This window comes from Pteropus alecto, unplaced genomic scaffold (genome assembly GCF_000325575.1).
Source record: "Pteropus alecto unplaced genomic scaffold, ASM32557v1 scaffold97, whole genome shotgun sequence".
NCBI lineage: Eukaryota > Metazoa > Chordata > Mammalia > Chiroptera > Pteropodidae > Pteropus > Pteropus alecto.
Genome location: NW_006439713.1, coordinates 1265954 through 1282321, shown reverse-complemented (window position 1 = coordinate 1282321; position 16368 = coordinate 1265954). Strand labels below are relative to the sequence as shown.

Below are 16368 nucleotides of genomic sequence, written 5' to 3'. Positions count from 1 at the left end.
CGTCACTAGCAGCTGGCCAGCGGGGAAATGAGCTAAGGCCTGTGGCTGCCCACGCCTCTGCCAGGACGGGTTTCTGCTGGGACATCCCGGAAATCTCGAGGTCTGTCTTCTTATTTCAATCTCTTTTGTTCATGTAGTTTTAATTCATCGGGTCGGTATTGCAAATGCCCGCCTTGGCATTTCCCTGCAGGGTTGGTGGGCAGCAGGAGGCTCCGCTGGGAACGAGGCAGGCAGCCTCCGCCCCCGTACAGTGTGTACCCTTGGGCAAGAAGGTTCCAGAGAGTCAAAAACATGGCATAATTCCCACTCACCTTTTAGATACAGTTCTCTCTGATGCATTTCCAGCATCTGATGCCCTTCTTCTACGCTGACTCCCTCTTCCCAAGAGAGCACCCAGGCGCTCGGTGTCGGCTCGGAGACCCGGGGGGCGCCCTCTCGAGGGTGCGAGACCCACTTCCTCAACTGCCTCTGACTCTAATAAGAGAAGAGGCACGCAATAAAACGTTTGCGCCATTACCCAAGCTCTCTTGGGTACTCGAAGATGCCAGGCTCTTGCATTTAGCTGTGGGCCAGTGGAGGCGCGCCTGGATCCTGTGCAGAGGGGTTAGGAGGTTTAAGTGTAAAGTGGGGGTAGCCCACAGGCCAGAGAGGAAGCCCTCCACGTGGCACCACCATCAGCCCCGCAGGACCAGGAGCACAGCCCTGCTGCTGGGCTCCACCGCGTATGTGCCGTGCACGGCCCTGCTGCCTCTCTGTGCCAGGAAGATGCACCAAAAGGCTATTCGCCTCAGGTGAGGGGGAAGGGTCTCTGTCATTCCTGTCTGCTGGCACCTGGCTGAACCTGAGCGAGACAGATTTCTGGGTTCCCACCTGCAGCTTCCAGGTGAGGGAGCTCTACCCCTGCCTTGACAGGTGTGTCCACACCTGCAGCATCTGGGCTAAGCCGGCGGTGACCCAGCCCTCCCCAGGCCGCTCAGCTTGCACAGGCCAGAAACACATGATGCTGTACACGAAGTGGTCCCCCTACCTGGGCAGCGGCGGACAGCAGAATCCTGAAGCCCACCTTATTTCCCTTTGCACACACATGCTCTGTGTTCTTGGGCATTCGGGAAGGTGACATGGATGCTCCCTGCCCTTGTCATGAGCGCTATAAAAATAAAAGAGGCATTTTCTTTTACTTTTTAGCAAAACGAGTCCTCACTGAATGCCTCGAATTCTATTGCTCGAGTCTCAGTCTTCCCGGAGCTGCTGAAGACGAGCTGAGCGTGAGCAAAGCCGGATTACAAGTTGTGCTCTCTAGGGACTGGGCATTTGGGGGCGGAGGATCTGTGTACTGACCTGACACCCCCACTCCCCAGCACACACCCAAACGCACACATGTGAGGCCTCGCACACCCACGGGCAGTAGTACACTGAATGGCACCCAATGAGCAGATCTGACAGCAGGGGGCACTGTGGCAGCATCACCCGTGGCCACATGCCCCTGGAGGATCGCGATGCGGCCCACAGCCCCGCACCACGGTCTTCCAGCGGGGCCAGGTCAGCCCCTAAGCAAGCATCGTGCAGCCGGGTTCGGAATGCATCTTCCTCCCAAGGAAGGCAGCACCTCCCAGACCCCCTCCCTGCCTTCTGCTGGACAGTCGTCCTGCCAAGACAGGCAAGGACTCCGCCGCCAGCGACTCTAGCCTAGGGGCTGGACCAGACTTCCACTGGATCCTGGAGCCGGCTTGCTGATGCCCAGGCCTGGGAACTAGCCCGGGCGCCCCAGCTCCACCCGTCCCCTGCCATCCTCAAGGAGGGGCAGTGAGGCGAGCCAGAGGCACCAGGACAAAATGCCCATCTTACGGGACGGCGTTCTAGACTGCCAGGTGCAAACTGCCTCCAGCTTCCAGCCCTGGACGCTCTGAGAGAGCGCCGTGATTTTGAGAGGTTTTGTGCTTTTCCGTGGGTTGGTTCACAGGCGAACGCTCCCTTCACCCTCTCCTTGTCACTTACTATAAGTCAGCACTTGCTTTCCGGCCATTCCTTCATTCACCATCCAACAAACCGGTCCCGGATGCCTCCCAGCCCCTCCCCCCGACACCGTGCTGCATTCTGGGAAGGAGAAGGGTCCCCCGAGCCTCTAGCCGGACGCCATTCGGAGCCTGAGGACACCTGGGGAAGGGAGGTGCAGACGAGGGTGCAACTTTTCTAGCCTCTGTAGTTGGCAGGTGGGAGAGACAATATCCTTGGAAATGGAATTTGTTGTAAAACTTAAGATTTTAATTTTTTAGAGCAGTTTTGGGTTTCCGGTAGAACTGGGAGGGAAGTGTAGGCATTTCCCATGTGCTGCCTATTGTCAGCATCACCCCCATTGGTTGTCAAGGACACATTGGAGTCACCCAGAGTCCATAGCTTACATGAGGGTCACTCTCAGTATCATGCTCTCCGTGGGGCTGGACAGATGTAGAATGACATGCGTCCACCTTTGTAGAGCCACCCAGAGGATTTTCACCACCCCAAATACCGAAGCTCTGCTTATCCATCCCTCCATCACAACCCTTTGGCAACCACTGATGTTTTCACGGTCTCTATAGTTTTTTTCTTTCCCAGAAAGTCCTATAATTGGAAGCATACGGAATCTAGCCTTCTCGGATTGGCTTCTTTCACTTAGTAATATGCCTTTAAGGCTCCCGCATGTCTTTTCATGGCTTGATAGCTCATTTCTTTTTAGGGCCAAATAATATTCCACAGTTTGTTAACCCATTCCCCTCCTGAAGGGCATCTTTGCTGCTTCCAAGTTTGGGCAATGGTGAATGTGAAGCTGATATCAACATCGACATACAGGTTTTTGTGTGGATATAAGTTTTCAGCTCTTTTGGGTAAATACCGAGGAGCATGATTGCCGGAGCACAGTGGATGTTTGGTCTTGTAAGAAACCGTCAAACCGTCTTGCCAAGTGGCTGCACCGCGTTGCGTTCCCACCAGCAGGGGGCGAGAGTTCCTGTTTCTACACATCCTCGCCAGCGTTCGATGCCGTGAGTTCGGGCTTTGGGCCGTTCTAATACGAGTGCAGTGGTAGCCCACGGTTGCTTTGATTTGCATTTCCCAGGTGACATAAGATGTGGACGGGAATGGAAATTTGATTAGCCAACCACTCGGGTCTGCCAAAGGCACCAAAAATATTATTTCCTTATTCAGTATATATTTATTGAATGTCAAGTGTTGTTCTAGGTTCTATCAAAATATGCACATACGTTAAATAGACAGAGTCTTTGATGTGTACAAAATATATTTTTATGAATACAAAGAACTAAAAAATTTTAGAAAAGGGAGCGTACCACTTCAAAAAAAGATCAGAACTTTGCATTCTACGTTTTCTTAAATATGCTTTGAAAAACTGCACCTGGGTACTCCAGAAAAAGGCGTGCAAACAGGTGCTACAGTGTGCCTAGAACTACAGACGACCGGAGTAAAGGTTTATAGAAAGCTTATCGACTTAGAGACGTGTCCATGGGAAGATAGACGAACGTGCCTCTCACACATGTGACAGAGGACACGGCTACTTCTGTCAGACGTCATATACCCCGTACACTTGTCCGTCCTCTGCTGCTGCTGTTAAATCCTTATCTTAGCGAGACAATCGAATTGACTTATCTTTGGGAAGATAATGATAATACACTCTGTCCTGTGAGGAACAAAATGAATTAAAGGGACGCATTTAATTGTGAAATTACACATAAGATCCTGCAGGAGATAAGTAATAGGAATAGTGTCGTCTTATAAGAGCAAAACTGTTTATTTGGGCAAAATTTAAAACAAATGTTTATGATTTTGTTCAAAATGTATAGATTTTCAGCTTCGATCTGATCAGTAATAGTAGAAAGAAAAACATGTAAGAGGCGTCGTGTGCGAGTTGAAGCAGAGGCCTGCCAGCCGGTGGGCGGACAGGCTGGGATGCGGCACTGTCTCAGCCCCCTGGTCAGGCGATGGGAGGGTGGCCTAAGAGCCTTGAGACGCGGTGACCGATGGTATTTGGGGAAGTCGGAATGAGACGTGTAAATATGAGGTCCGACATTATCACGGCCTTGCTGCCCCGGTGGTCTGTTCAGGGCTGGACGGGCTGATGTCTGCACTAGGGGGGGTGGGGGGCTGCCTCCCTCTGGAGCATGGTCCACGGAAGGCAACGCAGCAGGGAGCCCCCCATGGCGGGGCAGCTGGGAGGCGGCCTCTGTGAGCCAAGGCCAGGCACGGGAGAAGGAGCCATCGGAGAGTGGAGAAGCTGTCCTGGCAGAGAACCACGGAGACACTGGGCGGAGGGACCCTGTGTGCGGAGGAGGCCCACGCCTAAGCCCTGTCACCTGCGCGTCTGTTACACCCTTTGGCCGAGGGAAATTCAGGTTGCACGTAGAAGTCAGATTGCTAAACCATTGACCTGAACACGGGGAGATGGTCCTGGATTTGGAGTTCGCCCCCAAAACATAACAGAAGTAACAGAAGTAACTCGTAATGAGAAAGTCTACACGGTCCTTTTTCTACTGCACCTGCTGCTAATGAACGGCTGGACGTTTCTACAAAGAGGGACACGATCCCCACCATTTGTCCACTGCCGGTGGGAGGACCGTCCTCGCTGCTGCAGTGCACAGCAGGGGCTCGGCGGTCAGCGCTCCTCCGATCTGCGTCAAGGCGACAAGGTGGCCTTGGCTCGCTCTCCTTGGCAGGCTACAAAGCCTTCACTCACATTTGGCCAATGTGATTACAATTAAAAATCCAGTGTGAGTGGGTAACAAGGCCACGCGGCAGCAGGAAATCTAAAGTGGTCATTCGGATGATCCGATGGGTATGCAACAGACATATGCACGCACATGCGCACACTTGCACACACACATGCACACACACATTCACATGCACACACTTGTAAACATCAAAACAAAAACACACAATTAAGACGGTACCATGAGGTCAACCTGTTTCTAAAAGAGTGTGTGGAAAGCCTTGTAAATAAAGTCGTGAACGTGTGACCACTTTGGCTGGTGAGTTTGTGAGCAGAACCCCGAAACCCAGGTGTCGGCGTGGCCGTGCCCCAATGACAGCTCGGGGGGACCCGTCCTGTCTCCTCCGGGTTCTGGTGGTCACCACGTCTTCGGAGCTGAGAAACACGCCCCTCTACCTCGAAGCGCTGCCCCCACTGTCCCACGGCCGTCCCTCCTCCCTGAGCATCTGTGTGTCCTCTTTTGTAAGGACACCAGTCCTCCTGAACTTAGGGCCCACCCTGACGCAATAATCTAACTAATGACATCTGCGAAGACCCTATCTGCAAATCAGGTCCCATCCCGAGGTTGTGGGTGCACGTGAGCTCTGGGGGACACCCCGCGAGCCAGGCCCCACGTGCTGGAGCTGAGGCGTGACAGGCTCCCTGCCAGTGGCCGCGTCCACTCTCGTTTGGCCGGGACGAGCCTGGCGCTCTCAGTGCAGCTGCATGAGAGAGCTGGCCGTCACGGCCTGGGGCGACACGGTGACGGTGATGACGACGAGCCGAGGCTCTCGCGCGTCCGACCCTCTCCCGGCGCTGGCCTCCTGCCTCTTCCGTCGCTGGCTCACCCACCAGAGCTCACTTCTCAGCGGCCCTTCCCTCCACGTCGCGTCTGAGTCAGCACCCCGGGGACTCTCCAGGCTTGTTCACGCTCCGTGGGGGCGGGCCGCTCCGGCCGCTGTCTCTCAGCGGGTGCCGATCCAGGCCCACCCCTGAGGAGGTGACACGCACACCCATGTCACAGCTGGTGTAACACGCCTGCAGACACGGGCAGAGCCCGGAGCCTGGGAGTCAAAGACAGCTCGCAAAAGCAGACGGAGACGTTTAGACTGTGTTCACGTCACTCCAGCAAGGCTGACAAAGCCCCCGCCCCAGGATACCGTGTAGACATATTATTGACCAATGTGACTTAGCCTGAACCTGACCAAGTCACAAACACACACTCCTGTGACCAATACCCTATGATGTAAGACGCACTTCCGTGGGTCACACAGGTGGCCTGGCTGTGGATGGGGACGAGCTCCCATTTTTAGCAATTTTAAAGCTATATTTTCTTGAAAAAAAGTTACTCAGTTCGTCAAAGCTTCATGTTCTTCATCTGCAAAATGGGCCTATTGATTCTAAGTTCACAGGTTGCCGTAAGGGTTCCCCATGATGCTACTGACCCAGCTCCAGTGACACGGGCCTGATCTCCGAGGCGACAGTCAGTAAACGGGACCTTCCGCTCGTCCACCCCTTCCGACGAGGGGACACATTCATTAAGTGTGTCTTTCCTTTCTTCTTCCTTCCTTCCTTCCTTCCTTTCGGCGATGCAATCTATGGCTGACCTCACAGTTTGCAAGGAACTTGTCGGCTTACAATCTCTTCTTTTTATTTTTATTTTTTACGCCTACAGCACCTGGTCTTCCTAGGTGGTCTCCCATCCAAGTACTAACCAGGCCCGACCCTGCTTAGCTTCCGAGCTCAGACGGGATCGGGCGTGTTCAGGGTGGCGTGGCCGTAGACAAAGTGTCACCACCCTGCACGACCTCACTATGTGCTGAAAGCGTTTTGTATAATTTCTCTTTCTAACCTTTCCTGTGAAATGAAAATGATAGCCTTTTTCAGTTCACCTTTAGAACAGCACTTCTAAGTCCTTCAAACAAAGGAAACCTGTGCGAGCCAGCGTCCAGTCGGGCCCTGGAAGTCCCGGCCCCGTGGGAGGGAGACCGCCCGCCTCACGGGCGCAGGCCGCGTCTGCCGCCCCAGGACGCAGGGCGATGGTTTTCTGAAGAACGTCTTCCGGCCAGATCGTGGGCGCGTCTCTCTCTGCATCTTCAGCTGGTGGTGACTCCTGTCCTTTGGGAGCAGACAGCGTGAAACTGAGCTTATTCTAAGCCAATTTTTAAAACCCACTTCACCAACGATTCTGGTGAAAACCACGTGCGAGGAAAAGACCCTCGCTGTTTTCTGGGTTCGCCAGTCGATTTGAGGCGAGTGGGCGACGTCTCAGCTTTGTCCTCAATCCCACGTGAGACCCACCCGCACCCTTTCACGCTTCTGCAGGAACGGCCAGCAGACGGCAGCTCCACCCGCGGCCTGTTTCTGTAAATAAAGTTTTATTGGAACGCAGCGTCACCCGCCCACCGACATGCTGCTGGGTCACGTAAGATAAAAGCGAACGTGAGCAGCTGTGACAGAGACCACGTGGCCTTCGAAGCCCAAACTATTCACTGTCTGGCCTTTTACAGAGAAACTTTGCCAACTCCTGCCCTACTCTAAGTGTCCATGAATTGTTTTATTTCTCTCTCTTTTTTTTTAAAAAAAAGCTTTGTTTTTTAGAACAGTTTTAGGTTTACAGAAGACTTGCTCAGATACACAGAGAGTGCCCGGGTACCCCTTCCCCTTCGGTGACGTCGTCATCGGCGTGGTACATTTGTTACACTCGATGAACCAAATTTCACACGTCCTTATGAACTAAGTCTTTGATTAGCTAAGTCTATGTTTTAGATCACGGTTCACTCTTCACGCTGTACACTCTACGGATTTTGACAAATTGTTCTATGTCTTCGTTTAACATTTTTTATTTATTATTATTCATCGTTATTGTTATTTTAATTACAAAAGCAGAGGGTCCCCCTCCCGCCATCTTCCTTTCCCAAGGGCAGTGCTGACACAGCGGACGTGCGTGTCCGCGTCATTCCCGTGCACACGGCGCTTGCACACACGTGGGCCTGCGGTTTTTCTAAACAAAGTCCGTGCTGGACACGGCCCCTGGAAACTGGCCTTTCCTGCTTAAGCGCACGCCCCGGACAGCTCCCTCAGATTTTTCAGTGGCTGCTGAATATTCCATCGCATGAGTGTGCCAAGGGTTATTTATGTTCTCGTACCAGCGGACACCGAGACCATAGCTGACTCGAACAACAGCGGTTTGAACCGCGTGGGTCCACCTATATGCGGATTCTTTTTCAATAAATGTATAGTCGGTCATCCATTTCCCAAGGGTTCACAGCCTTGGAATCAACCAACGGCAGAGTGAAAATTGTTTTCGATCCACAGCTGAGAATCAAACCCTGGGCTGGCCGCACGCCCCGTCCTATGTCACTTTATATACGGAACTATGTCCACGGATGTTGGCATCCATCCGCAGGACAGCCTGGGACTTGTCCTCCGCAGATACCAAGGGTCATTTTGACTTTTGGGTGGGTCAAGAGTTATACGTGGATTTTTGACGGCTGGGGGTTCGGCGCCCCCAATCCCCACATCGTTCGAGGGTCCCCGTATTTCCGTTGCTGCCCGCTTACGGTCAGCAGTGCAGTGAACGTTCTTGCCCACTCATCTTGAAGCATTTGGGGCAGTTTGTCTGCAGAATAGAATCCAGGAACGGGACTATCCGGCCAGACAGTACGAGCATATCTAACGCTATGAGAAATGCCATCCAGAAAGGCTGCAGAATGTGGGTGCCCGTCCTCCCACACACGGTGGGGACTCAGAGGAGGGCTGTAGGTCCCAGGGCACCAGGAGCATGAAAAGGGGCATCCACAAGGGTTAGGGCACCCCCAGGAGGCTTCCTGGAGGAGGTGGATTATGGGACGGTGAGCAGGATTCACAGGGTCTGGAGGAGTAGTGAGGGGTCGTTCAGATAAGAATCCATCCAGACAAAGAGACCCTGAGATCACGGGCTGCTCCCCACAAACTGCATGAAGCACATGCTTTGTGGGGAGAGGATTTGGTGGTCAGAGCCGAAAACTGGGTGTCAAGGGCACCCTCATGGGGTGGGGAAGAGGCGCTGCACGAGGAGCACCATTCCGGACATCGCGAGACCAGGCACGGCCTCGTTCTCCAGGCGCCCGCGGAGGGCACGGTGCCCCCAGCCCCCACCCACAGCAGACAGGTCCTCACGCCCCCGGCCTCGCCTGGGAGAGGGGAGAGGAGCAGAAAGCGAGAGAGGGGACAGGTGGGAAGGAGGGTGGGGTGAGGGAGAGGAACGAGGGGGGACAGGGAAAGGCTCTGGCCTTCGCACGATCCCCAGCACGGCAGCGCAGAACTCCGCAGCCCTCTGCACGAAGCAGCCCAAACTGCAAACGGCCCGAAAGATACACTGTGGCCCATCCGCGAGCGGACTACTACGCAGCCCCGAAAAAGATCCCAGAGTGCTGCCGCACACGACACCATTTAAGGGTGGGGGGCTCAGGCCAATCCTGGGGGCTGGCAAGATCCCGGCTGCCTATGCTCCTTCCCATCCTCAGCTGCCCCCTCGCCCTTCCCTTCTACTACCTTGACCTTGGTGGAAATAATGTCCTGGTCGTAATCACGTCCTAAGCTCCCCTCCCTAGACCGCAGGCTTTCCTTCTCTCCCGAGAGGGGCACACCATTTAAGGGTGGGGGGCTCAGGCCAATCCTGGGGGCTGGCAAGATCCCGGCTGCCTATGCTCCTTCCCATCCTCAGCTGCCCCCTCGCCCTTCCCTTCTACTACCTTGACCTTGGTGGAAATAATGTCCTGGTCGTAATCACGTCCTAAGCTCCCCTCCCTAGACCGCAGGCTTTCCTTCTCTCCCAGGGGCGACGCGGGCGGACTCCCGCAGGCGCGGCCGGGTGAGCGTCTGGAGGGGCTCGCTCCTCTGTGGTCTCTCGTTGAGTTGTGCAGTTGTGTTTGCTGCGTGTTCTTCTCTGTTACGTCCTGTTCCACAACGAAGTCCTCTGGATTTAAAAACAATCTGAAAACCACCGGTTTAGTCCCACTTATTATGCTATTTCTACGGTATATGCAATATATAGTAGGCATATTTATATAGTGTGTATACATATACAGCGAGAGAGGGAGAGAGACAGAGACAGGCATCTACAAATACTGATAAATGCCTACGTGTGTAGGATATCTCTATTTATGGAGTGGACACTGTCTATAATAACGGAAAGAAGCAGCTAAATGGAGAAGCCCCCGCACGCATGGGACACGGAGGAGGAAGCACGGCGTCCCCAGCTCGGGGCCGGGCGGCCGGCCCTGCTCTGCGTCCTGGCCCACGGGAGTCAGGTCTGCGGCGCCGGGTCCACAGGCGCCGCTGGGATGTGAGCTTAGTCTCCCTGGGAAGCCAGCTCGCCTCCCGTCTGCACGCAGAGGCCTTGCGGCAACTCACAGGGCTCGTGGGCCGGCGTGTGGCCTCTGTCCACGGGCCATCGAGATGACACCGCTCCGGCTCCATCCGGCAGCGGTGACGAGAAAGCGTCCGGTGGCCCCACGCCCCCAAAGGGGCCCAAGGCACAAAGGACTGGGGGTGTGTCCACACGACCTCAGTCAGCTCCTTCCCCGGGATTAAAGCCTTCGCACGGTCGTTAGCCTGCGTGCGACAATCACCGTGACAACCCCCACTTCAGAGTCAACATGACCCGCCCTGACCCGTAGCCACGTGTGACTTGTTGACGGTCTCCGACGTGGTTTCCTCTGAAAACTGGAATTTGATCTTGTTTCTGTAGATCCCTCCCTCCCCCAGAAATTGTAGTTTCCCGCGGCCGCTGTATCAAGGTGCACAGACGGGGTGGCTCAAAGGGACACACGGTGATTCTCCAGTGCACGGGGGCAGGAGGCGGAAACCCGGGTGTGGGCGGGGCTGTGTCCTTACGGAGGCCGAGCCGGTCCCTGCCTCCCTCCCAGCTTCTGGCGGCTGCCAGCAGCCCCCGGCGTCCCCGGGCTTGTAGATGTGTCACTCCGCTCTCTGCCCCCGTCTCCACGTGGCCTTCCCCCTGTGTGTCTCTGTGTCCAAATTCCCCTCCCCTTATAAGGACGCCGGTCCTACTGGATTTGGGCCCACTCTGATCCAGATGTCACCTTGATGACATCTCCAAAGAACTTAATTCGAAATAAAGCCACATTTGCAGGTCTGGGGGGTAAGACATGGGCAGATCTCTCGGGGGACACGAAGCAACCTGGAACTCCCGTGAACGAGAGACATGGACGTGCTCCCGCGCAGACCCGGCACGCAGGCGCCCGCTGGCGAGAGGTGCTGACAAGGGCCAGCTGAGCTGCTGGGCTGGGAGGCACAGCAGGGAGCCCTATTTTCTGAGTCATCAAAAAAGCTTCAAGGGACCTTCGGCTTCCCGTGTGGCAGGTGGCCAGAGAGGCCCCACGGATCCAGAGCTGGCCAGGGCCGAGGCCTGAGGCGGCCCGGACTGCGTGTGGCACACAGCACGCAGCTCCCTGCCTGGAGGAGGCCAGCGGAGAAGGACAGCGGCCTGCACATTCCCAGCCCTCAGCAAAACGCGACGCTGTGAAGGGGTGTCGACACCTTGGGGTGAAGGGCCGGTGGGGGGGCCCAGGAAGTGGGAAGGGAGAAGAGGGGAGGGCGCGGGTATCCGCCGCAGGAAGGAGCAGCCCTGTGCCTCGGTCTGGGGCTGGCGGTCGCTGTGGCCTGGGAACCAGGTCCAGCTGGACAGCACCGACCACGTCCCTCCTCTGCGTCTCAGCCTGCTCCTGCTCCCCAGGCACCCCACGCAGAACCAGCCACGGAGGAGAGGGGCTCCCCCAGCAGCGACATGCCATAATACCCCCTTCCCTGCCCCCCAGCTCCCACAACTTCACGCCGGCAGCTCGTAAAGTCATGCCTCAGCTCGAAAGGCACATTCTGGATGCCCTGGTTTCATGCTGCTTCTTAGATGGAGGTACAGGCAGCCCCCTGCTGTGATGCAGCCGGATGAAAGGTACCAGTGAAGGGACCCACAGAGCCAGGCCCCAGGCCGGGGCCTCCCGAGGGCGGCCGACCTGGCTGCGGCCAGCTGGCCTGATTTGGGGGCAAGGGCAGAGCGGAGCAGGTGGCGGGGGGCGGGGTGGGCCGCGCGGTCCCACTTGTCAGCCTCCCCTGTCTCTCTCGTTCACTCCCCTCCCCTGCTCCGCCACCTGTCTGTCCAGCCCCACGGCCCTAAGGTAGAGGGGCGGCCCAAGTGTCCTGCGTGGGCTGCTCGTGTCGGGCACAAGGGGGGGTCTCCTCCCCACACACCCATATTTAAGCTTGGCCCTTTGAAGAATGCTTTTTAATAGCTTGCTACAATGTGGATTTTGGCAGAACCCCAAATCTCTTCCTTATGTCCCCGAATCCTATTCGTTCATCCATCCACCCACCCCATCCACCCATCCATCCCTCACCCGTCCTTCCGCCCGTGCATCCCTCCATCCGTCCATCCACTCCCCACAATCACTGTCCACCATCATCCATCCACGTGTCCAGTATCCATCCATCATCCGTCACTCATCCATCTCATAGAAAGCATTGAGCACCCGCCCCTGGAGCGACAAGGTTCCCAAGCCCAGAGTCCAGCTGCCATGCCGCCTCGGTCCACAGGAAGCAGACCGAGCACGTGTGACGGGTGTCGTCTTCAGTCACGGGTCCCAACAGTGTCACGGGCATGGCACACCTGGCGAGCTCCCCTCTGCTGCCACGCTCAGCTCTTAGGCTCGTTTCTCCACAGCCCTGCATTTGCGGGAGGGAGCGCCCCACCCACCGCCCTGCAGTCCCCGCCCTGCTGAGCCTGGGAACTTGCTGGAGGAGGCCTGCCTGCCCCGGGGAGGGTGATTAGAGCCTGCCTCTGCCAGTCTCCACAGGACTTCCCCCGAGGCCACGGCAGCTAGAGAATGCTCTGCATTTTTCTCATTTCGATCAAGGTGCACAGGGTACTTCTGGGGCTGAAATCATGCCCTCTCAGGAACGTTCCTGCTGCCGTGCTGGGGACCGCGGGGTTTTTGGAGGGAGAGAGTTGCTTTATCTGATGGTTTGCCTCTTTGACTCAGGCCTGAGGAATGCCAACCTCCCCGCACCACCACCCCCTGACAGGTAGACCCTCAGTCAGCTCCCGGTGACCACCAGGAACAGGGAGGGGGGCGGCGGGGGGCTGAGGGCAGGTAAGGCCACCGCAGCAGCGGCAGGCCCAGACGAGGAGCCGAGGCCGAGGGGAGCCGGAGGCTGGAAGTCCCACGTAGTGACCGACGGCAGAGGAAGACCAAGCGGCCGGCCCTGCAGGCCCACTGAGGCACTGCGGTGCCTGATGCGGCGTTTCCTTCTGCCCGGGGGTAAACTTTGACATCCACATCCTGAAATTTACCTGTCTCAGTTCCAGCCTTGACACGTCGAGTGACTGAGGAGGAGTCACGCGAGTCAGGGCGTCCTCTGCTTGAAAAACAGCTGTGATCTCAGAGTGTGTCGTGAGAAACGGTGACTTGCTAACTCATGACCGCGTGGTCGGGGGCTCGCTGAGAGCTTGGGTGAGGCAGACCGTACCCCTCGCCTTGCCCAGGAGGCGGGCGCAGAGACGGGACATCTCCCGGCGTCCCTGTCCCTCGTGAGCAGCCTGTGACCTCGGGCAGCCTGTGACCTTGGGCAGGTGCCTCCGTTCCTCCGGGTCTCGTCACCTTGCCCGTTCAACGGTGATGATGGTGATCACCGCACCTCCCTCCGTGGAATGTCCTGCAGCTTCGAGGTGTCACCAAAGGTCTTTGAGGTCCTGGGGGAAAGGTGTTATTCATCACTGGTCCTGCGGCGGGCAAACCGTCGAAGCTGCCAGACTCGTTTACTTCACCCGGTTTCTCCGTCCCCTCTCGGCCTCTCCCCGCCCACCTCCCCACTGCTCCCCGTTTCTCACACGCCTCAGCCCTTTCTCATTCTGCCTCACCTCCCAGCTAAGACTCTCCCCACCTTGCACTCTGCCTCCAGTGCGATGGAACCCCAGACAAGTAGAACTGGCAAGGACCCTGGGCAACACTGAGTCCAAACCTCAAGCCACAGAGGTAAAGGTTGTCAGTCTATCCATTCGTGAATCTACTCACCCATCTGTCCATTCATCTATCCACTCATCAATCCATCCACCCACCTATCCATCCATCCATCCATCATCAATCTATTCATTCATCTATCCACTCACCCTCCCATCCACCCATCCACTCAACCATCCAGCCGTCCATCCATCCATCCCCCACCTGATGCTCAGTCTGTCGGGTCTAAGTTATGTGCTGGGGATACCCAAATGAACAGAGGCCCGCCTCCTGCTCCCTCCCAGGATGCACAGGACAGGAATTGCCTTGTCGGATAAACGAAAGACAGTGCCCTGGCTCCTCGCAGGGAGCCTGTTGTCCTGCCCCATGCATGCCTTACTATATCCTCATCACCCTGATCTATGCCTCATTCTGCTTCTCTACAGGGGTGAGGGGGTCGGGAGGTAGGGGACAGGGATGACCCCAAGGCCTCTGATTCCTGGATATTCTCTTCTGGGAAGACTGTGGTGTAGACCACCACGTGTGGGCCCTGGAGAAAGAATCTGAAGCGGGGAGCAGTTTCACGAGAGGGGGGGTCGGAGCACGAGGGAGGAGAGGATGAGCAGAGGGCCCAGGGGTCCTGCAGCTCCTCACCCGCTGCCACTGTGGGCTCCGAACGACTCCCCGAGCTCTCAGGTGTGGTCCAGGGACCATCAGCTTCAGAACCCCCCGGGAGTTTGTTTAAAACACACACATCCCCGAGGCCAAGTCCCTTTGAATTAGGGTCTGGAAGAGCCCACGCAGCTGCATGTGACCAGATTCCCAGCTTTTCCCCGTGCACAGAGTTCGAGGACCTTGGCTCCAGAAGTCCAGCGGGTCGTGAACACCGTGGGGGCATCCCCACTGCCTGAGCGTGTGGGGCCGGGGCTTGGCCTGCAGGCTCTGGAGGGCTCTTGCTCCCCTTGGTGTGACTTTCCTCCTCTTGCTCTTCATCCTGAAGCCAGGTCCACAGTCCCGCTGTGACACAGGGGAGGCTTTGGTCTGCGAAGGGCAGGGGAGGAGGCTCATCGGTCAGGGCAGGGGCCAAGGCTGGGGCCGGTCAGCCGCAGGGCAAATCCACGTGGGTCACGTCCTCAGTCAGTGCCCTGCCTGCTGCTCTGGGCCTTCCGCCCTTCACGCAGCTCCCTGGCCCCGGTTCTCACACTGCCGGCCTCGCTCATCAGGGGGAGGGTCACAGAGGGGGACGTTTATCTTATGATCTGGGAAGTGCTGGGCACACTGCAAGGCGTTTTATATAAGAGCCGGCAAGTCTACAGCATGACTCGTACACAGAGCGAGCATCTGCCAATGATTTACTGAGCTCAGAGGTACGGAGGCCAGCAGGATGGCCAAGTGGGTGCCAGATCCACAGAGGAAACAGAAGACTGGTCTCTGCTAGAAGATGTGCTGGCACGACATCGCCACGTTGCACGGGGCCCGCAGTGCCTAGCGCTGTCCCCGTCCGTGGCCGTCTACGGATCGATAAACTACTACCATCTCTACAGGACGAAATCCAATTTCACTGCCACAAGATAGAATCATTGGCATGGCTATCAGTTTTCTACAAGTTAATATGAACCTCAGTGGAGTCGTCCAATCCCCCGTCGATAGAAAACAGTCAGAACAAAAGGCACGTGCCCGTTGGGCTGCTCGAGGTCTCCAGCACGTCGTTGGGGGGCCCTCTCACAGGGCTGTGAGACCATGCTCCACTCAAGAGACAAGGAGAAAGCCACCCAGTGCCCCAAATGTGGCCGAGAACGACCGCCGGAGATCGGCTGTCACTGTCACTGATCACAGAAGAGAAATCCAGGCTGGATAAGCTGAGTCCAGCCAAGGTCGCATGGCCGGAGAGCCACCGAGTCGGGTGCAGTGTCAGATCTGTGACACCGAAGCCCCATGTCTGGACGCAGTACGCAGCTCACCGATGACCTCGCTCACTGTCAGCATTTGCCCACAAGAAGAAAACCAGGCCTAACCCAAAACATCATCTCCGGGTGGCCGGAAGCGCCCGGGCCGGGGGAGGGGAGGGGACTGCCCTGCCGGAAAATGCTGTTTCTATCCACGTCCCTGTGCACGATATCGAATTGCTTTCAAGAGGGATCTAAAGACAGACGGCAGGTGAAAGGTGCCCGCCCCTCCGTGTCCCACAGCTCAGTGGAGCAGGGGCCGTGCACCCCGTGGGCAGGGCCAGGCTTACGGTTGGGGGTGCTTCCCGGGGGAGCCCTTTACCAGGGTGGTTGCTAACATTGGGGGAAACGGAGCGAGACTCAGACTTTCACTGAATCTGTCTTTCCAGCAGAGATTCCGAAGATGCGGAAGGAAAGAACTCGCTGGACTGCAGGAGAGAAATCGCAGCGGGCACTCGTCCAGGGCCCTTATCACGGCTTCATCGCAGGGTTTCGAGAAGGCCCGAGTCTTCCCGGAAAGCCCGGCGTGAACTCGCCGCCGTCGATCTGCGCCCGGGACCCGCGTGACCCTCGGAATGCTGCGGCCGATGGTATCAGTGGGAGCACCAGAGTCCCGTTTCCTGTCTCCTCTGAAGGCTGAGTGGCGTCTCCGTTAGTCAGAGGGCGACAAGCCAGGCAGCCTGCATGTGTGTAC

The 16368-nt window shown here is 56.8% G+C and overlaps 1 non-coding gene across 1 annotated transcript; it reads right to left on the bottom strand.

The window, feature by feature from the left end:
* Nucleotides 1–6398: 6398 nt before the first annotated feature.
* LOC112483780 lies at nt 6399–6517 on the bottom strand. Its single transcript, XR_003047765.1, has one exon. It is a non-coding gene; the product is annotated as a 5S ribosomal RNA (ribosomal RNA).
* Nucleotides 6518–16368: the final 9851 nt, after the last annotated feature.